Here is a 22535-nt window from a genome sequence, read left to right on the forward strand (position 1 = left end):
AAGAAGGTAAATAAATGTTGAGAACTATCACCTGAAGTATCAGTTGTCTCTGCGTGCAGCTATATTTATGGGTTTAAAGATGGATTAGTCTTAATCATAATCTTCCCTTGTCTATAGGAATAGATTAAGCCAACATGTATAATATCACTGTCACCCAAGGCAGGTACATTGTATAGTGGATGGTGCACTGGGCCTGGAGTCAGGAAAGCCCAAGTTTCAATCTAGCCTTGAACACTTATTAGCCGTGTGGCCTTAGAAAAGTGAATTAATATCTGTTTGCCTCAGTTTCCTTATCTATAAAATGAAGATAATAATAGAACCTACCTCCCAGGGTTGTTGTGAGATTATACTAGGCGCTTCGTGGACATTTGTTTTCTTCCCTCCCTGCTGCTCTCGGTTTTACCTCTATTGCCCTAAGGAACTCCTCTAAGATTTAGAGTCTAAAATACCTCTGCCTCTTAGAATGGTTAAAAAATCCAGTTTAATTAGGTTAAGGAGAGACTACATAGCAATATTAGTAATAGCAAGAATTATATAATGCCTTGATTCCACTCTTGTCTCCCACTAGCTTCAGAAGAAACCATTACCTGCTTCACTCTTGGTCACTTCTGAGTTGCAGAGGGAGAAATGAGAAAGTTCACCTGCTTGTTATACTTCTCCCCAGCCAGGCATTTGTTCACAAAATCTCAAGGAAATGCATTTAAAGAAGCAAAGTAAATAATAGATATATACCCCACAGCATTATTTTTGTCACAAGGTATAAAATGCATTAATTGAGAATTTTGGGTTGAATGTATTCCTTAACATGTAGTATGCATAAAGGGAAAGGGTTAATTTTATAACAGGAAATGTATTTTTGATGTTTTCTGATTTTGTGTGTATAATGTACCCTTAATGATGATTTCCTTTGTTACTGATCATTTTAATCAAACACTAACCTCTTCATTTTGTGGGAAGGGAAAGTGAGGTCTAAGGACTCTAAGCAACATAGAAAGCCCCAAGGGAAGGATTTGAACCCAGGTCCTACCATTCCGAAGCCAGTGTTTCTTCCACTGTACAACATAGAAATAGTTACTTACCTACCTCCATTCACTGCCTCACATGATGGAGAAGATTCCTGCCTTTGTGGTTCTAGAACCAGGAAAGGGGACCATACACATAGACTCAACTGGACTAGTTTATTTCTCTGTTGCTCCTGTGTCTCTCTGTGTTGTGTTAACTCCTGATTTTCTTCCAAACTCCGTTCAGTTTTTCTATATCTTATCCATAATCATATAATCTTATATTCGTATTCTTAATCAAAGCACTCTGGGCTGTCTTGGCACCAATCGATCCTGAAAGTTCCAGGACTGGTAATCCCTCTGGAATTCCCGCAACCCAACAGATACTTTCTGTGTATTTTGAATCAAATTAGATAAGACAGTGTCTAATAGAAATGGGGCTCTCCCAGAGGCCCATAATACAATCAAATGATTCCTCATCATACTTGCAATGCTCTGAAATGAAACATAGAAAGAAATTAGATCAGCCTCCATATCTTCACTTTTAATAGCACCCGTTTACTATAAGCTCTGAGCTGGCTCAAAATCACTTCCTTAAATATTCATCTAGGTCAGATGACCCATGCACGCAAGTGTCAGGTTATCAATGAATAAGCCACCCTAAAGATATATTTATCTTTAAATACCATTGCTCTGGCCTTGTATATGCATTTTCTGGAAGTAACCATTGATATTTCATGGCTTCTTTTATTGCAGCACCAAAGGGCATGTTATGTGTCAAAACAAAATCAATGGGAAATTGATGGGCTAAGAAGCTCTTATAAGAACTCTTAAGAGCTTTATGATGGGGCCACAGTCGTATTATTGTTTCCCCTCCACCTTCCTGAATTTTCTGACTTACACTAGTCACTTCCTGACCTAAAGATGGTACCACATACATTTTCATTTTAACTTGTCTTGTCTAATTGCTTTAAAACGTTCTCATTAATTTTCACTTTGGTCTCAACTCCAAGGAGCTTTTTTGGAAGGTTGAAAAAAAGTATGTTGGTCTTATTTCAGAGACATGTAAGAAAAAGCCAACATCACCATTCATTTCAAGGGAGATGAGTGAGTCACTTTTTCTTTCATACAGATTTTAAGATTATTTTATTTTTGATCCTTTTCTCTCTCCATTCCCTCTACTCTACCCTCCTCTTCCCCACCCTCTTTCAATTACGTAAAAGGAAAAATTTGTTTTCTAATTCTGCTTTAGAAAAAGCTTCCTGATAACCTTGGAGAAAAAAAATATACTCAAAATAGAATAAATCTACCCACAAGACTGAAAAAAAGATTCTATTTTCAGGTATATTACACACGTGACAAAAATTAGTTACTACAAACAATGTTGGTAGTGTTACAAACATATAATCTACAACTGCTATTTAGTTAATACTGTTGACTGGGCTTTCTGCTTTCTATAATTTCGGATTTCTTTTTCTATTTCCCATGTTACAATTTTCCTTCCTCCTTCCCTCCTTTAAAAAAAAAAACAAACTCTAAGGAAATGAGAGGAGTTGTTGAGGTGATAAAAGGAAAAGTAAATAATAGACATTCTCCCAGTAGCATTATCTTACTCCCAATATGTGAAATATATTAATCAGGAACTAGGATCTAACCTATTCCTTAATGTGTAGCATATACAAAAGGAAAAGGCAAATTTTATAACAGGAAATTTATCTTTGGTGTTTTCTTGGCATTGTGTGTATAATGTAATTTTATAACTTTAATTCTGGATGAAAATCATTACTTTCTTTGCAGCTGACAGTTTTTATCAAATGCCAACACCGAGACTTGCACACAAGTCAGACTGGTCATCCAACAAAACACAGGATTACCATATGAAGCCTGTGCTAAGAATAAGAGCTTCTGTACAATCTCCATTTTCATTATGATCTCTGTCACAAGAATGTATTTATATTCTGCCATTTTCAGTTCTCGTCACTATCATTGTTGTGAAAGAGAAGGAACCCCATTGCAATTCCTCACACAGTCTGTCACTTGTAATGGTGTGGGCGCACGACTCTGACCTTCTTGGTATTTTGGTATGGGCACAAGGTACAATGACTCTCCAAAGAAAATGAAGGCCACTGAAAGGATCAAATACATCATGGACTGAGGTCCTTTATGATTTACTATTGCAGGATACCAACTAGAACGATTTTGTCCGCTTTGCTAAATGGAGCTGGGGTACAAAACCTTCTGTTACCGCATAACCTGCCACAATGCAATTTCATAAAGAAAAAAATCAATGTAGCTATGAAATAATAGTTATTAAGCATACCTCTGTGCATTTTCTGTCTCAGGAGGTTGAGTTCAGTTAAACAGCTGGTTAGTAACTGGTTGTTTTCAAAAGTGGTTCTTCTGTGTGTGTAGACAATGAAAGCACTGTGTTTTAAGGAGACAAAAGTAGAACATTGAGAAAATCAGGGTCACAATATGAAACTTCACTGTAAAGCACCCACAAATGAGGGTATTTCCAACAATGTAGTGTTACTTTTTGTTATCACTGAAGCTATGTTTACTAACCTTCCTCCAGCAGCTAGTTAAAATATAAACTAAAATTCTAAAAATGGGTCTTTTTAGTCTATGTCAGTGTCAAACTGAAATAGAAATGGAATCAACAAACATAAAGATCCCTTTGGACTGCATATTGAGTTGGAAAACCACATGTTACCATTACTTCTATTCTATTTCTATTTATTTTGTTTAATATTTTCCAATTCAATTTTAATCTGATTTGGCAGCTCTGGGGAGTTAGATTTGGCACCTCTGGTCTACATGATATCTGACAAGTAGATTTTTAAGTTTTTGTCTTTTGTTGAGTTGACCGATTCAATCTGATGTTTTTCTAACATAAAAAATTGCTCAAAAGTAACTATACTATTCAGTAGAACGTGGCGACTAATGTATAGTGGAAGTATTACAAGACTTGTAGACGGGAGACCTATGTTCAAATCTCTCTGATGCTTAGCTATGTTATTATGGGCAAATGATTTAAACTCCCTGAGGCTCAGTTTCTTTATATGTAAAGTGGGCATTATAATAAAGAGTAGTTCTTTTCTCCTAAATGAGACACAGTATCCCTTGTTTTATTGCACTTCACGTTCTTGTACTTTGCAGATATTGTGCTTTTACAAATTGAAGATTTGTAACAAGTGCCGATAAGCACCATTTTTCCAACAGCTTGTGCTCACATTGTGTCTTTGTCACATTTTGGTAATTTTCACAATATTTCAAATGTTTGCATAATTATTATATCTGTTATGGTGATCTGTGATCAGTGATCTTTGATGTTATTGTTGCATTTGTTTTGGGGCACCACGACCTACACCCATAAAAGATGGCAAAATTAATCAACAAATGCTTTGTGGGTTCTGACTGCTCTGCTGACCAGCCCTATATATCTCCCTCACCTTAGGCCTCCCTATTCCCTGAGATACAGCAATATTGAAATTAGGCCAATTAATAATCATACAATGGTCTAAGTGTTCAAGTGAAAGGAAGAGTGAATCGGTGCAGTAAACTTCATTGTTGTCTTATTTTAAGAAATTGCCATGGCCATTCTAGTCTTCAGCAACCACCACTCTGAGTAGTCAGCAGCCATCAAAATTGAGACAAGACTGTCTGCCAACAAAAAGATTATGACTTGCTGAAGGCTCAATTGATGATTAGCATTTTTTTTAGCAATAAAGTATTTTAAGACTAAGGTTTGTGCATTTTTAAAACATAATACTTGACCTTGGGCAAGTCACTTAACCCCATTTGCCCTCCAAAAAGCAAAAACCAAAAACCAAAGAAAAACAAGACATAATACTATTGCACACTTAATAGACTACAGTATGGTGTAAACATAACTTTTATATGTACTGGAAAACCAAAAGAATTCATGTGGCTTTCTTTATTGTGATATTTATTTTATAGTGGTGGTCTGGAACTGAGCCTGAGATATCTCCTAGGTGTGCCTATAATATGTGTGTGATACAAATGCCAGTTGTTCTTTATTGTTATTGCTGTGAGGGAGCCTGGATCCTCTAGGAACACATGGGCTCCTGTCCTACCTCTGATGCATGCTGACTTTGGGACCCTGGACAAGTTATATAGCCTCTAGGGCTCTCAGCTCTCTAGGACTATAAGTTGCAGTATAGTTGTGGATATGCATCAACTCAGAGAGTTTCTCCCTTAGGTGTTAACTATAAAAAATAAATTCAGAGATCCAATGCAGGAAAAATAGAAAAAACATAAAAAGTTCTTCTCTCATAGGGCATTAAATGGATTAATGGTAACATTTTAATAAAGTGCTTTCCAAAACAACATTACATATAAATATTCATTGCCATTATTGTTGTGTAACAGTGTTATGTAGTGCATAGAGAGCTACCCTAATTATTTAGGAAGACATAGTTTCAAGGCCTGCCTCTAACACATATTGGTTGTGTAATTCTGGGTGAATCCTTCAACCTAGAAATGTTTTAGGTGATACTCTAAGACCATAAGCTGCAAAGAACTTTTGATCTGATTGGTAGAAAAAGTTTCCTAACTGAGGATTCACTAGACAAATGAAATTGCAAGCCTAGTATGTATGTCTATGTCTCCATATCAGTTATGTCATCTATGTCTGTGTGCATATATGTGTGTATGTACATAAATATAGATAATATATATATTTACATCTGTGCAGAATTATATAGAGTAATGTATTTTGTATTTATATCTTCTATATTTATGTGAATATATGTTTATGCAAACATGTAAATATGTATTTACATAATATACTTATATATTCATGTTACATATATAGTAGATTATATTATATGCATATCTGTAGATATCTTTATGTTGCCATTGACTTCTTTGAAGTCCTGCTTTTAAAACAAGGAAAATAATTAGTCACACAGAAAATATTCAAGAAGGATATCTAAATGATTTATCCTTCTTGTTATTTTTAAGGGAAATCTGGCTTGTTTCATTTACATTTTGTTCATTAGAATACTTTCTAATTGCTGTTCGAAACTTAGGGAACTTATGAGGAATTCAAATAACTTTTGTCTAAGAAAAAAAATAATCATATGTTGTTAGATCAAGATCAATTAAAATTCCTAATCTCATGGTGAGGGCAGAAGTTAGAAATTCCCTCAGAGGAAACCTTGAGAATTCTAAGCTTTACAGAATGCATTTCATAATTCTTAAGGCACATTGGAAAATACCCATGGATGGCATTGATAAATTTTCGTACTATATGATTCTATGTTCTTCTGGTAAGCTTTTCTCCTTCTGAATAGAAATAACAAATTGTCCATCTGCTTTGTACCCGAGTCACCCTGAACGAATTAAGTTTAAATTCAATGAATCTAGCACCACAGTATATAGCATAGTGAATCAGGTCAATGGTCCTTGTTGTAAAAGGGCTAGCAATTCCATGTAGCTTTAAAAAAAAAAAAAGACATAAAAAGGCAGGACAAATGTTCTTTAGAAATAGTAGTCAAAATGTTGTCCAGGAAAGTATCTTTACTTTAAGGCTAATTCATGTTAGATTTTCCCATCTAGCTTCATCATCATGTTTAGTCTCCTTTGCCAGAAAAAAAAATCAGAGTAATACAGGTATTTGCTTTAATGAACTACCATCCATTCAATTGTCAAACCCTCCATCTCCATGGAATATATGGACAAATGTGAATAATCAAGATATGATATAATAATTACACAAATTAATGCCTCTATTGGTGATTAGTCAGGGTAGAATATGAATAAGTGACATAGTGGAAAGTACTGGAATTAGAGGAGGAAGAGCTGAATAAACAGTAGTTATGGTTGGTATACGGGACCTGCCCCTGTAGGTGCTACAGTCATAGTTACTGAAAACTCAGAAAAGAAAGTTCTTGCTACCAAAGTGGCTGGCTCTCTCGAATAGTTTGATATCAGAAATGGATATGATTTTATAAGGAGAAATGACATTAGAGAAGAGATATCAGCATCTGCTTTGCCATTCTAAAGACCCTGAGATCTTTTCATCTTATCTGCAGTTGAATCCTTCCAAAAATGTTGTCTGCCTAATTAGAATGTGAGAAGCTTTAGAGAGGGGATTGTTTTACTTTCCTGTGGATATCCCAATGCTTAGCAATGCTTTGCACATGGTAAGCACTTAATAAACGGTTTGTTTATTCAATTATTCATATCCCTGATGAGCAGTATTGAGACGACAATTTATTGATCTTACAACAGTAGAGAAATTTGCCCACTTCTTGGAGCACATATCAAGGATGTAATGGCAAATCTCCACAGAATCATCCCACCTCATGGTTCTTACCTGTCTCTGGCGATTCATGTGGGCACACACAAAAAAACCACATCCACAAGAAATCTTGGCAGCTTTGTTAAGGATTGTGAACTTTTAGACAAGTAGCCAAGCACCCGAGGGACACAGGTTTGATTTTCCTCACTGCTGCTGATCAGTGACAAGGGCTTTTTGGAGGAGAAAGACCAATTTGGAAAGTGAACAGGTGGTTAAGAAGAGAGTATCTGAGAATAAGACTGGGATTTGTGGAACATGGTTTAAAATGTAGGAAGGAAGTTTCTTGGCTACAGATGGAGTATGCATAACAAGAACTGGTTAAAATAAATGGAGCTGCCTTGAGTCTTACAAGGCTAACCAAAGAGTTTTGAACAAAAGAACAATGGGGAAGGAGACATTGTCTACACACATACACACTGAAATATTATTTTTCCATTTATTTATTTACTCATTTGTTCGTTTATTCATAACCTCATGCAGGAAAATCCAGACACTAGAGTGGGATAAGCAGGGTGTAGAATATTTGGGTGAAAATCAGTGTAGGAATAACCACAAGTAATGTCACCAGAGTATGCTATAAACCAGCTGGTCAGAAAAAGTAAGTGGATGAGGAGTTTAGAAAATATATCTCAAGCCTGGCAGAGAGACATTCTATGGCAGTTAGTGAATAGGGGAGGTAGTATTTTACTACCTGTTGGAATAGAGTAGCTAAACATCTCTTGATTTGCCTGAATGATGATTTTATCCTTCAAAAGGAACAAATGCTCTCCTTACTCAGCATCAGTTCATATAAGCTTCTCCAGGTAAAATGAAGCCCATCTGCTCCTTGTTTCTTATAGCACAATAGAATTCCATTACATTCATATACCACAGCTCATTCAGTCATTCCCCAATTAATGGGCACCCTCTTAATTTCCGATACTTTGACACCACAAAAGGAGCTGCTATAAATATTTTGAACATAAGTATCTTCTTCCAACTTCTATAATCTCTTTGGGATACAATCCTAGAAGTGGTATTCCTGGGCCAAAGGTTATGAAATTGTTTATAGCTCTTTGGACATAATTCCAGATTGCTCTCCAGAATGGTTGGATCAGTTCACAACCCCACCAATTTTTCCACATCCTCTTCAGCATTTGTCATTTTACAGGTTTTTTATCTTAGCCAATCTGACTGGTGAGATGTGGCACCTCAGAGTTGTTTGGATTTTTATTCCTCTAATCAATAGTGATTTAGAGCATTTTTTCATATGCTTATAGATGTCTTTAATTTCTTCCTCTAAAAACTGCCTGTTCATATCCTTTGACCATTTTTCAATTGGGGAATGACTTATATTCTTATATATTTGACTTAATTCTCTATATGTTTTAGAAATTAGTCCTTTATCAGAGACATAGGTTGTAAAAATTCTTTCCCAATTTTCTACTTCCTCCTAATCTTGGTTACATTGGCTTTGTTTGTACAGAAAGTTTTCAATTTAATGTAATCAAAATTTTTCATTTTGCATTTTATAATGCTCTCAAATTCTTGTTTGGTCATAAAGTCTTCCCCTATCCACAAATCTGACAGGTAATCTATTCCTTGCCCTCCCAGATTGCTTACAGTATCAGCCTTTATACTTAGATCATGCACCCATTTAGACTTGATTTTGGTATATGGTGTTAGATAATGGTCTATGCCCAGTTTCTGCCATACTATACTCCACTTTTCCCAACAGTTTTTGTCAAATTCTGAGTTCTTATCCCCAAAACTGGGGTCTTTGGATTTATCAAACAGTAGATGACTATAGTCATTGACTACTGAGTCTCCTGTACCCAATCTATTCCACTGAACCACTACTCTATTCCTCAGCCAGTACCAAGTAGTTTTGAGGACTGATGTTTTATAATACAGATTAAAATCTGGTGTAGCTAGTCCACCTTCCCTAGGATTTCTTTTCATTGATTCCTTTGATATTCTGGACCTTTTGTTCTTCCAAATGAATTTTGTTACTATTTGTTCTAGCTCTATAAAGTAGTTTTTTGTTAAATTGATTTGTATGACACTAAATATATAATTTAATTTAGGTAATATTGTCTTTTTTATTATATTAGCTTGACCTAGCCATGGGCAATTGATGTTTTTCCAATTAGTTCGATTTGATTTTATTTGTGTTTTGTAGTTGTGATCATATAGTTAACATAAAGTGAACATAAATTTTGTAATTTAAAAATAGTAATTTGTAGTTGTGATCATATAGGTCCTGGGTTTGTTTTGGCAGGTAGATGCCCAAATATTTTATAATGTCTACAGTAACTTTAAATGGGATTTCTCTTTGTATCCCTTGCTGTTGGATTTCATTAGAAATATACAGGAATGCAGAGGATTTATGTCGGTTCATTTTATATCCTACTACTTTGCCAAATTAATTTATTGTCTCAAGTAGTTTTTTACTTGATTCTCTAGTATTCTCTAAGTGTATCATCATATCATCTGCAAAGAGTGATAGCTTGGTCTCTTCTTTGCCTAATTTAATCCCTTTGATTTCTTTTTCTTCTCTTATTGCTACTACTAACATTTCAAGTACCAGATTGATCTTATTGGAAATGTTTCTAGCTTATCCCCATTACATAATACTTGCTGATGGCTTTAAATAGATGCCACCTATTATTTTAAGGAAGGTTCCATTTAATCCTATACTTTCTAGTGTTTTTAATGGAAATGGATGTTGTATTTTATCAAAAGCCTTTTCTGCATCTATTGAGATAATCATGTGGTTTCTTTTTTTAAAATGCTTTATTAACTTCTGATTTACATCATTCAATTCCGCCAGATTTTTAGTTACAAATTTTCTCCCTGTTTTTTCCCTACCCACCACCCCAAAATAGCAGTCCCACAGGATATCCCCTCCTCTAATCTTCTCTCTACCATATCTTCTCCCAAAACCCCTTTGACTTTTCCAGTAGGGCATGTTGGATCTCTATGCCCCAATGCCTATATATATTATTTCCCAATTACATGTAAAACAGTATTGATAATTGTATTTATATATTTTTAAACATTTTATTTTAAAACTTTGAATTTCAGATTCATTCCCTTCCTCCCTTTTCACCCACCCTTACTGGAAAGATAAGCAATTCAGTATAGGTTGTACATGTGTAGATATGCAAAACATTACCATAGTAGATATATTTTAAAAGACTGACTATATTTCTCTCCCTTCTATCCCACCTTCCACTTGTTCTATTCTCTACTTTGACCCTGTCCCTTTTCAAAAGTGCGTGCTTCCAAATTCCCTTCCCCCCAGCCTGCCTCCATTCCACCATCCCTCCTCTCATCCCCTTCCCCCCTATTCTCTTGTAGGGTGAGATACCCTATTTAGTTTGTATGTCATTCCTTCCCTGAGCCAAATTCAATGAGAAAAAAGTTTTGCCTTTTTGCCTTCCTGTTCTCCCCCTTCATTGTAACCATTTTCCCTTGCCTCTTCTATATGACATAGTTTACCCCATTCTGTCTCTCCCCATCTCCTCTCATTATATTCCTCTCTCACCTCTTAATTTCACCTTTTAAGCATCATCCCTTCCTATTAAATTGGTCCTGTGCCCTCTATCTATGTATACCTGTAAACATATATATATATATATATATATACACACACATTCCCATATGTATTCACATGCCCATATACCCTCCTATATAGACATATATATATACATATGTATATGTATGTATGTGTATATATATATATATACATATATATATATATATATTCTCTTCAACTATTTTCATACTGAGAAAATTTCATCAGTTACAATTATCGTTTTTCCATGTAGGAATGTAAATAGTTTAACTTTCCTTATGATTTCTTTTCCCTGTTTACCTTCTCAAGCTTCTCTTGCTTCTTGTATCTGCATATCAAATTTTCTATTCAACTCTGGTTTTTTCATCAAGAATGCTTTAAAGTCCTCTATTCCACTGAATGATCATATTTTCCCCTGAAACATGATACTCAGTTTTGCTGGGTAGGTGATTCTTCATTTTAATACCAGCTCCTTTGACCTCCAGAATATCATATTCCAAGCCCTTCCATCCCTCAGTGTAGAAGCTGCTAGATCCTGTGTTATCCTGATTGTGCTTCCACAATATTCAAATTGTTTCTTCCTGGCTGCTTGTAATATTCTCTCCTTGATCTGGGAATTTAAGAAACTGGGTATCATATTTCTAGGAGTTTTCTTTTGGGGATCATTTTTTCAGGAGGTGATCAATGAATTCGTTTAATCTCTATTTTGCCCTCTGATTCTAAAACATCAGGACAGTTTTCCTTGAGAATTTCTTGGAGGATGATTTCTAGGTTCATCCTTTGATCATGGCTTTCAAGTAGTCCAATAATTTTAAAATTATTTCTCCTGTATCTATTTTCCAGGTCAGTGGTTTTTCCCATGAGATATTTCACATTGCCTTGCATTCTTTCATTTGTTTCAATCTATTTAATAGCATCTTGATTTCTCATAGAGTCACTAGCTTCCACTTGTTCCAATCTAATTCTGAAGGAATGATTCTCTTCAGTGAGCTTTTGAGATTCTTTTTCCATCTGGCAAATTCGGCTTTTTAAGGCATTCTTCTTCTCATTGCATTTTTGAGCCTCTTTTGCCATTTGTTAGTTTATTTTTTAAGGTATTATTTTCCTCAGTCAGACTGTTGACTCTCATTTCATAATTTTCTTGCATAGTTCTCATTTCTCTTCCCAATTTTTCCTCCACTTCTTTTATTTGCTTCTTAATGTCTTAATGGCCTGTAACCAGCTCATATTTTTCTTGGAAGCTTTTGGTGCAGGAGTTCTGACTTCGCTTCTGTTCCTCCTGTTCCATGCTTTGATCCTTTTTGTCCCCCAAATAGGAGTCCAATGTTGTATTGCTTTGCTTGTTTTGCTTCCTTTGCCTGCTCATTTTGCCACTGAATTGCTTGACTTTTGGGCTTTTTGCCACAGTAGGACTCTGCTACCAGACAGGGGAGCTTCATACCAAACAAATGCTGGGGTTTTCTCAGCTGCCGAAGGTATTAGTCGGGTGCCCTCTTTGAAGTCTCCACATGCTCTTGCAAGCTGGATACAAACCCTAGGACCTCCACCCTGGAGTGCAATCCAGATCCAAGCAGGTTAAAGCAAGAGCAATTACCCCTCAAACTGGTTGCTTGGTTCCCCTACACTCTGAAGTCCAGGAGCTAAAGTTGCCATGTGGTGGTGGCTGTGCCACAATCCTCAGCGGCTCCTCGCGACAGGGGCAAAGGCTGACCACACTCCCAAACTACCAGAACCCCAAGTCCACATTGCACTGACCTCCTACTTTGTCCTTAGCATCTATGTGTTGATAATTCTGGAAACGGCCACAGCTGCTGGTGATCTGGAGTCCCTCCAGCCAGTGGTTGGTCAGGGCCTCGCGAGACTAAAACCTCCAGCAAGCAGGGCTAGGTTTGTCTCCCAGAGCGCTGCACTAGCCAATTCCTGCTGGCCTGTTCGGCTGTCCTCAGCAGGAGGTTAGCTTCTTTGTGTCATTTTCTGGGTTCTATAACTCCAAAGTTTGTTCAGCATCCCCTTTTACATGAACTGGGGGAAGTGGAAACCAGAGTTTTGCGGAAGTCCTGTTTCTACATCGCCATCTTGAACAATCATGTGTTTTCTGCTAGTTTAGTTGTTGACTTGATCAATTATACTGATGGTTTTCCTAATATTAAACCATCCTTGCATTCCTGGAATAAAACCTACCTGATCTAAGTATACTATTTTTGTGATAAGTTGCTGTAATCTTTTTGCTAAAATTTTATTTAAAATTTTTGCATATACATGAGGGAAACTGTCATCTTCTTTATTTCAAATATGTAATTGGGTTGATAGATCCACATTCATCTCTTTATTCTTAATTCCTTTATATTTCATAAGGGATTAATTTGGTTTATATTGCCACAATTTTGTTTTTGAGATGAACCCATTCCTCTTGAGTTTACTTCTCTCACAGAATTTTAGGTCATTGCATCCTATCCTTCCTCTGTTATTATTTATTTAACATCTCTTCATTCCCCAGACCTAGGGAGCATTTTAGATAATATCATCCCTTTCCCCTCCTATATATCATAAACTCAAGATGGCATATTCATTTTCATTTCCTTCATTTCCTCCCAGGGGCCTTATTATTTCTACTTTGGCACCCCGTTCCTCATTATTGATAGAATCAGATCCAGAATAATATTCCCCCTCTTATTTCCTCTTACTTTTGAAAATTTATCATTTTTAAGAAAATTTAGGAGTTTATTAACTGCATCAAATTTTAAAACTTTTTTTTGTAGGGGGGGAGGCAAGGCAATTGGAATTAAGTGACTTGCCCAAGATCACACAGCTAGTAAATGTTAAGTGTCTGAGGTCAAATTTGAACTAAAGTCCTCCTGACTCCAGGGCCAGTGCTCTATTCATTGCACCACCTAGCAGCCCCCATCTGCATTAATTTTTAGCAATGAAGATTCTACTACAGACCTGCACAACTTGGCAGTAGATAGGGGCCAAAATTAAAATAGGCTGAACTTCTTTAGGGGCAGATGGATTAGACTAGAGACAGACTAACAATAGTTGGCTGCCATGGGTCATGTGATGAACAGGAGAGTGCACAGTGACAATCCTGCATTTTTGTGGGCCACCTGAAATACTTTGGCAGGTCGTAAGTGGTCTGCAGGCCATATGTTGTAAAGACCTGTTCTAGTTAATATTACTTCCCATATTCTCCTTTTCTCCAGTTTCAGAGATTGACAGCTCCCCTCTTTACCAATGTCAAATCCTCTATCCTCTTGACCCCATCTCCTCCCCTCTTCTTCAGTGGCTTGTCCCCTGGATCATCCTCACCTCTCTCCCAAATTTTCAATCTCTCCTTATATACTGGCTCCCTCCCTGCTATTAGTAGGCATTTAATAATTACATGTTTATTGAATGAATTCTATCTGGATAAGTGCTTCATAAACTTTAAAATTCAACTTGCTGGTGAATTATTATCAAAGTATCACTAATGTACCATTAGTATCAATGTACCACTCCATCTGAAATGACTTCCTCAACTAGATACTTATATGTAGTGCCAGTGCAATATTTACAGTGCCAATGATCACGATAAAGACTGTGCCTATAAGTATTGCATGATGTTTGATCACAAAATATGCCAAGCTCTCCAGATAGAGGATAGAACTGAAGCATTTATTTAGACACCAGAAAACCCAATCCCCAAACCAGGAAATTGATTCCATCATAGTACCAAAGATATTCAGAACCCATAATAATGCTGGGAGCCACAGCATCCTTCAGCCTTCCCACAAACCTATACAAGATCAATAATTACTCATAAACCTCTCTATCTCCTTGCCTGAGCATCCTCTCTCCCCCACCATCTCACTAGCTCTGACTACCAGCTTCCTTTGGGCTCTTCTTCCCTTCAGAAAACTCCTCTCACCACAGGCTCCATGTGACTATCTTTAACCTATTAGGCAGCAGAGTTTATCTTCACTGCAGGGAAGCTTCCTGTGGGCTCTGCTTCCCTTCAGCAAATTCCTTCCATCACAGGCTCCATGTGATCACATTCAGCCTATTAGGGAGCAGTAGCAGCAAGCACCCCAGTGTTCCCAGGGTGGCTGCCAGCACAGGTTCTTGGATCTGCTTTGATAAAGGAAAGCAACTCAAAATGGGTTAATAAGCTTACTTTTAATCAGTCAAATATGTATCGTTTACCTAGTTCAGGGGGAAAAGGTTAGCACCCCGAACTTCAGAATATACAGACAGAATTATCACGACAGAGAAACAGATCAAGTAGACAGCTTTCTAAACTGTCCAGCTATTACATCCATACCAAATCAACATCTGAATTTTTCAAAGCCGGAGGGATCTGGACAATGGCTTCCCAGAATCCATATAAAGTCACAGAACACTTCTCGAAGTGAGCCCCAAAACAAAGGGACACATCAGGGCTTATATAGCCTTCTCCTGGCTCAGAGAATGTAACAACCTTATTGACTCACTGGCCAATCAAAAAGTATCTACTGAAAAACAAGCCTCCCACCCCAGGCTCCAGGTGCACTTTAGCCTAGGGGCAGGGAAGATCTTCAAATTTACATTCCCATTACAGGGGCACAGTTTACTTTCAAAGCAGGGGAGGTCTTCAAACTCCCCCCTAAGTCTATTAAGGGGCAGGGAAGATCTTCAAATTCCCATTCTCATTACATCATTTTATCAGCTTGGGATTGGTGTTGTGTAGGACAGTACTTACCTTTTCATGTTTCTAGTTATTACCCTGAGGATTTTTGGCATCTAACTCTGCAACTTCTAAGCCCATATCCATGTATTTCCCATTAACATCCCTGTGAGATTTCAATATCTTTTTGAAAAAGTTTTTCCCTAGGTGGTGTATAGTTACAAAAACTGAAACAACATACCACCCCCCACCTCCCAAGGGGAAAAAAATTCTAGAGTAACCTCTCCATTTTGCATACAGAGTTGCTAGGGAGAGTGAACTCAAATTCAAGGTAAAGTGGTGTAATCGTAATGGGAATTTGAAGATCTTCCCTGCCCCTTGTATTTGCAATCAAACAGGGACTTAGCACTTAGTTTCAAGTCAAGTATTAAGACCCAGAACTTGTATATCCCATAGTGGAATGGACTTTTTGACGTAACAGGAAGGGGCAGAACAGGGAGGAGCTAATACCATATATAAGGAAAAGCCCAAGCTGAGAGGCCAGAACTTCTGGGACCAAGCATCTGGATGTTGGGTTGCTACTGCTGGAGAGAGAGAACTAAGAATTGAACTGAGAACTGAGAAGAGAAATTGGAACTGAGGACTGAACTGAGAAATGAGGAGAACTGGAAGGAGGCACGGCTGTGGTGTGAGTATTTTGTCTGTTTTGATGTTACTTTGTCAGATTCGTCTGCTGATAGAGGAGGTGCTGTTGTTACAGAAGTCCTGGGAACTTGCTGCTGGTTCAGAAGTCCTGAAAGAGGATTTTCTTGTTGTATGTTTACAGAAATCCTGGAGGAGGGTCTTTCTGACGTTTTCAGTGGTCCAAGGACTATACTGATGATTTGTGTTGAATCCTCAGACCTTATTGTTGGGTTTATGTTGATTTCCCTGGCAGAAAGTGAATTGGTGAGGATGCTGGCAATGTGAATGAATGTTATTGTGGCTTTGTTAATCTTTGTCTTCTCAGGAACAGAAACTAAAAGACTTGAGGTGGACTAGGCACTGTGAGCTTCAGTATGGAACAGGAACTGGACAAGGAGCTGGACAACAAAGAGCTGGGACCGTGGAAGGAGAACCATGGAAGCAGAGAGATAGCCTTGAGTCAAGATGAAAAAACCTCCCCAGAGGGTATTTAATGCAAACTGAGAAGATCATGATTTACTAGGGGTGGAGAACTTTGACCTTTACACTTAGATGATTGAGTTAAGGACTTACTACTTAAGGATTGGAAACTAATCTCCAATCAAGAAGAAGGAAGACTTTTTGATTGAAGAGATTAAGACAATGTGACCTAAGGGTGGAGAGCTTTTGACCTCTGTACTTTGTGTCAATTAAGGAGGGCCTCCTTAAGAATGATTGAGTTACTAAATCAATGTACTTTGCTTAAAACTATGTGACCACTTTGTTGAAAACTATGTAGCTACTTTAGTGAGAAGTTGTTAATCCACAACATTGTAAATGCTGTATTTTAATTTCTGTGAATACTTTGCCTTAATTTGTTACTGAATAAATAGAGAGTTCACTATACTGTGTAATCAGAACCTTAAAAGCTGTTCACGGCAGCATTCCTCTGGAAAGCTGCTCATGCTTGGCTTTACAAGTGGCAGTGAGGCACACAATTAGAAAATACATAGTAAAAAGATACTAAAAGTTACTCAAAGTCCTTTTCTCTCTATATAGAGTCCTCATACAGTTTCACTTAGGTCTAATTCTTTTGGGTTCTGAAGATTGTTGCAGCTGTTGAGTCTACAGTCACTTCTTTCTACCACAAGGGTTCTCCCTGTAGCTCTCACCATCCTTTGGAAAGATCTTTTCACATTCATTTTCAGGTACTTCCTCTTGTCAGACAATGAAAATTTTGTCTATGACCTTTGGTCATCCGTAGTATATCTGGATGTCCTAAACTCACTAGGTCACTCAAAATACTCATTCACCTAAAATCAGGAAAGAAAAGCATAAAAGAAGCCAGGTGGAGAGGCACTATAGTTGCCCTATCCCTTCAGCTACCTGAAGGCATTAGCCCTGAAGTTCGTCACTGTCTGGGTAGGTCATAAGAGAACAAAGGTACAGTCTCTCCTTTTCTTGGGAGATAGTCTGTTTGCCCTAAAAGTGTTTCTTTCTACTCCTGACTAGTTGTGCTGTTTCCTAATGATTCAGTTTCTCTCCCCTAATTCCCCAGGGTGATTCCCTCTCAAGGACATGGCTCTAGCTCTCTAATTCATTACTTGACTGACTCACTGCTTTTTTTCCACTTGCTGTTTTTTATAGATACCCCAAGAGATGTGACTTGCTCTTCTCACCCGCCACACAATGTTTCTTGTGTAGTGTTATCTGCCTTTCATCCAATGGGCCAAATTGTTGTCATTTCAAATTCTTTAAGGACTTATCAGCACATTGCAAAGTCATAACAGTGTTCTCTCCCTCTATCTGTCTTTCTCTGTCTCTATTTCAGTTAATTAGATTAGGGGATAGAACTGACCCTTAAGATAATTTTTAAAAATTCAATTCCAAAGCTCTAACTTTGCTTTCATGACAAACCAGGCTGCGCATTTTATTTTGTGTATGTGTTACTTAATATTGACATAAATACAAGAATAGTAAAATCTTGGCAGATCCCTAAAATATTTCCATTTCCTTTCATTTTTGCTAAAATGGAGCTCACAGTTTTCTATTACTCTTGCTGCTAACTCAGATGAACTGATTTAGTTATTTCTTTTTCTTTTGTTAGGAGCTCAATTTATATTTTTCAATAATAAAACTTTTTTTCTTCCCACATCCTTTACTCACTGAATAGAAACACAGAATCATCTATCATATAAGCCTAGTCAAGCAAAAAAAATTCTCATATTTTTGTTGTTGTTGTTCAGTCATTTCAGTTGTATCTGACTCTTTGTGACTCCATTTGGGGTTTTCTTTGCAAAAATAGGGAGTGGTTTGCCATTTCTTCCTCCAGCTCATTTTCCAGATGAGGACCTGAGGCAAACAGGGTTAAGTAACTTGCCCATGTCACACAGCTAAGAAGTGTCTGAGGTCAGATTTGAACTCAGGAAGTGGAGTTTTTCTGACTCCAGGTCTGTCACTTTATCAACATCGCCACCAAGCTGCCTCCCAATTCTCATATTAATCAATATCCAAAATTCATTTCTTACCCTGCATATTCCTCCATCACGTCTTTGTCACAAGATGAGCATTCATCAGTCCTTTTATACCCAAGGCAATATAAGAAAAATGATAATACTACCTAAACTAATTTACTTATTCAATGCAGTATCAGCGAACTTCTTCCATTTTGTCATGGAGGTGTTACATGGATGGGAAATCCTAGGTCAGGTTTTCCCTTTTCTACATCTGGACTAGTTGTTCAGGAGATCAACCTCTTAATGTAAACAGTAGCATCCCCCAGCTGTTGGATGCAAAGTGCTCTATGGACTTCTAATTGTTCTAGTAATTTTGGGACAAAATCATGAATTTCTTGGGCTACCTATTTCCTGAGTTGTCTAGACTTTCATTTACCTAATAATAGGAACTAAATTATTGTTTCTATTTTGTCCTATACTGACTATAGGAGATTTTTTTTTCTATTTTGGTGGGGGTGGAGGGAAAGTAGAGAACCATATCTGTGATTTCTTTGATGTAGAGAAGTCACAGTGAAGAAACTTTCTCTCTCCAGGTAGATTGGCAACTAGCTGCTCTGTGACTTATAATCTTGACAACAGTTGACTGAGACACTGAGAACAGCCAGGGGCTGTCAGAGACAATACTTAAACCTAGACAAATATTCAATTAATTATTTGTTGAAGTAAAGTGAGCCACTTGGGAGTCCTTCTCAATCATTGATGGGTATTCTCACCATTTATGAATATTTAGATACTTATAGGAGTCAAATGGTTGCTAGGATGAAAAGATGAGTGATATGTCTTATTTAACTACTCTGAGTACCTAGATTGTAGCCCCTGCTCTATGAGACCCTGGAAAAGACACTTGATCTCTTTGGATCCTCAGAGAAGCCATCTTCCTCAGTAAAATAAGGGATAGTCAGGTATCAAACTTTATCCATGGGTGAACAGCAAAACTCCCAGGTGGAACCAGATTAAAATGTAATTGGGAAATGTTTAACAAAATAAATGAAAATATGAAACAACATAAATAGTGTTAATTTGTAGTTTTTAAGTCAATATGTGACCCTTAGGGATCTCTTTCTATTTGAGTTTGAAACTATCATAGTAGATGATCTTTAAGACTTCTTTAGGCAGCTAGGTGGCACAGTGTATAGAGCACTTACTGTACTTGGCTTCAGCAAGACCTGAATTCAAATCCTGTCTCTGACATCAAATAGCTGTGCAACTCTGGGCAAATCACTTACATGCTCTTTGCCTCCGTTTTCTCACCTGTAAAATGGGGAAAATAATAACACCTGCCTCATAGGTGTTGTGAGTATGGCATAAGATTAATGTATAAATCACTTTGAAAGCCTTAAAGTCTTATATTAATATCAACTATTATTATTCTCTCATGTACTTCTATTATACTACAATCTTTCCCTCTTTTAGTCATATAGAGGCAGTATCTTAATTGAATATTTAAGGTTTTTACTAAAAGATTATCTAATATTTTAATGTTATTATAAAATCAATTTTATTGCAGCAGAGAACAATACAGGAGTGGTTCATAATTTTGTCATAACTTTTTAAAGCATACCCTGCACATAAAATGATATTATCAGTAAGGCAGATAAAAAAAGGAAAGAGTATGCATTTTAAAGCTATCTATAATGTAATAAGACAATAGATTATTTAAACATGTTGACATAGGCAACACCAAATATCTCTTGTGGCTTTGATTTTTATTCCACTTTTATACCACAGCATGTTGTGCAAATAGATGGTATTTGAATTACTTAGTGAACCCCTGACACTATTGACGATGAGTTCCCTAGGAGCTCAAACTACTTTGCTCATCATTACTTGCTGGAAGGGAAGATGATTGAGGAGGGTATGTGTGGTGCAGAATAAGGAGAGTGAGAGAGGACTACACAGTTCTCAAATGCAGCACCACCTGATATTACTAGCTCCGTTTATTTCAGCATGCTTTTCATTGAAACAGAAAATGCAGAGAAAACTTCTCAGAACAGAAATGGCTTCTATTCTAATAGAGAAGAAATGTTTTTTCCCCCTCTCTGTATCAACAAGGAGGCATGAAAAGTGTAATGTAATCAGTAAGATTCAGCCTTCTGCCTCATCAGACTGTCAAGTAATAGGTTTTTTTTTTAAATCTCCAATAGTTGTTCAGGTTGTATGCATTAGAGTACCTGACAGGAAGTCTCACTGATTTTTTTCCCCCTCTTCATAATGGATGGTTAAAAGCTATCAGGAAGGGCGGCCAGGTAGCACAAAGAGTAAGAGCTCTGGCCCCAGTGTTGGGATGACCTGTGGGATCGAATCCGGGCTCAGATACTTAGCACCCACCCAGAAACACCTGGCCTTGTAACCTTGAGCAAGTTACTTAACCCCAATTGCTTAAAAAAAAAAAGCTATCAGGAAATTATCTGTATTTACATATGGTTTCTTTATATGCCCAGAATACTCCCTCTTTACTTGGTATTCTGCCTGACCAAGGAAATGCACACCATAAGACTTCTTCTCTGAACTAGAGTGCCCCGAGTGTAACCTCAACCTGGTAGGGGCTTTTATTGCAATGGAGAGTCTGTTTATGAGATAGGATGTCAAATTTGAGTAAAAACAAGTAGTCTAATTTGGCTGGAACATAGAATCCATGAAGGGGAGTAATGTGAAATAAAGTTCGAAAAGTAGCTTGGATCCAGCTTGTGGGGTTTTAAAATATGGTACTGAGCAATTTCTATTTTGCCCTAGTAATAATAAAGAGCTGTTGGACATCTTTGAGTGGGGGGATAACTGTGGGTCAAGCCTGTGACTTCGGAAGGTTCTTTTTGCAGGTGTGTGGAGGCCTGATTGTAAGGTAGAGACTGAAGAGAAGGCATCAGACTAGGAGGGTATTGGCACAGCCCAGGTATGAGGTGATGAGGACACGAGCAAGAATTTCAGCATTGTGTGTAGGGAGACCGTTGTGTTTGTCCTTCATTTGTGAAGAGGAAATCTTTAGGGAAAGGATGATGGGACTTGCAGTTGACTTTGGTTTGAGTGAGGGAGGACTGTGCAAGGTCGCCGGTCTCACTTTCCCTTCCAGAGCCATCTGAGTCCAGTGACCAGATAATCATTGGGAAGATTGGATATGACTCATGGTGCAATGGAAGACCCTGGCCCTTTAAGGCTAAGGCCTTTTCAGGTTCTCACTTTGGGTGAGGTAATGGAAAGTCTGTGAATAGGCCTTTTAAAGACGTGAGTCAAGGGATGGCCTCTTTATTTTTTTTATTTTTTTATTTCTTTGCTTTTTGGAGGGCAATTGGGGTTAAGTAACTTGCCCAAGGTTACAAGGCTAGTATTTTTGTGTGGATGTTAAGTATCTGAGGCCAGAACCGAACTCGGGTCCTCCTGACTCTGGGGCTGACGTTCTACTCACTGCACCACCTAGCCGACCCCATGGGATTGCCTCTTTAAATAAAAAACATTGAACTGGGAGGAGAAGACCCTCAGTGTTGCTGGTCAAAAGAGAAATGGTTACTATTGACATTCACTCTGAACCAGGAGGGCCCAAAATATAGCCATTAAGTGGAGTTTGGGCAGGGACCTATTGTGGTCCCATCTATGAGCACCAGAGTGAAATGGATTTAAGGGTTGATCTTTGAGAAAGGAGAAAGGAAGGAAAGAAGGAAAGAAGGGAGGAAAGGAGGGAGGGAGGAAGGAAGGAAGGAAGGAAGGAAGGAAGGAAGGAAGGAAGGAAGGAAGGAAGGAAGGAAGGAAGGAAGGAAGGAAGGGAGGAAGGAAGGAAGGAAGGAAGGAAGGAATCTAGCCAATAAACCCCATGTTGAGAGAGAGAGAGAGAGAGAGA

At 37.6% G+C, this 22535-nt stretch overlaps 1 long non-coding RNA gene across 1 annotated transcript in view; it reads right to left on the reverse strand.

Annotated features, from left to right (window-relative positions):
* Positions 1–22535, reverse strand: part of LOC138163227 (uncharacterized) — a 58744-nt gene that overhangs the window by 16166 nt on the left and 20043 nt on the right. Inside the window, exon 2 of the long non-coding RNA XR_011168849.1 lies at positions 3322–3425. This is a non-coding gene — a long non-coding RNA (uncharacterized lncRNA). The remainder of the gene's footprint in view (positions 1–3321; positions 3426–22535) is intronic.

Source organism: Petaurus breviceps, unplaced genomic scaffold, assembly GCF_028583685.1.
Source record: "Petaurus breviceps papuanus isolate PSGF00001 unplaced genomic scaffold, PetGlider_PUasm1.0 125, whole genome shotgun sequence".
Taxonomy (NCBI): domain Eukaryota; kingdom Metazoa; phylum Chordata; class Mammalia; order Diprotodontia; family Petauridae; genus Petaurus; species Petaurus breviceps.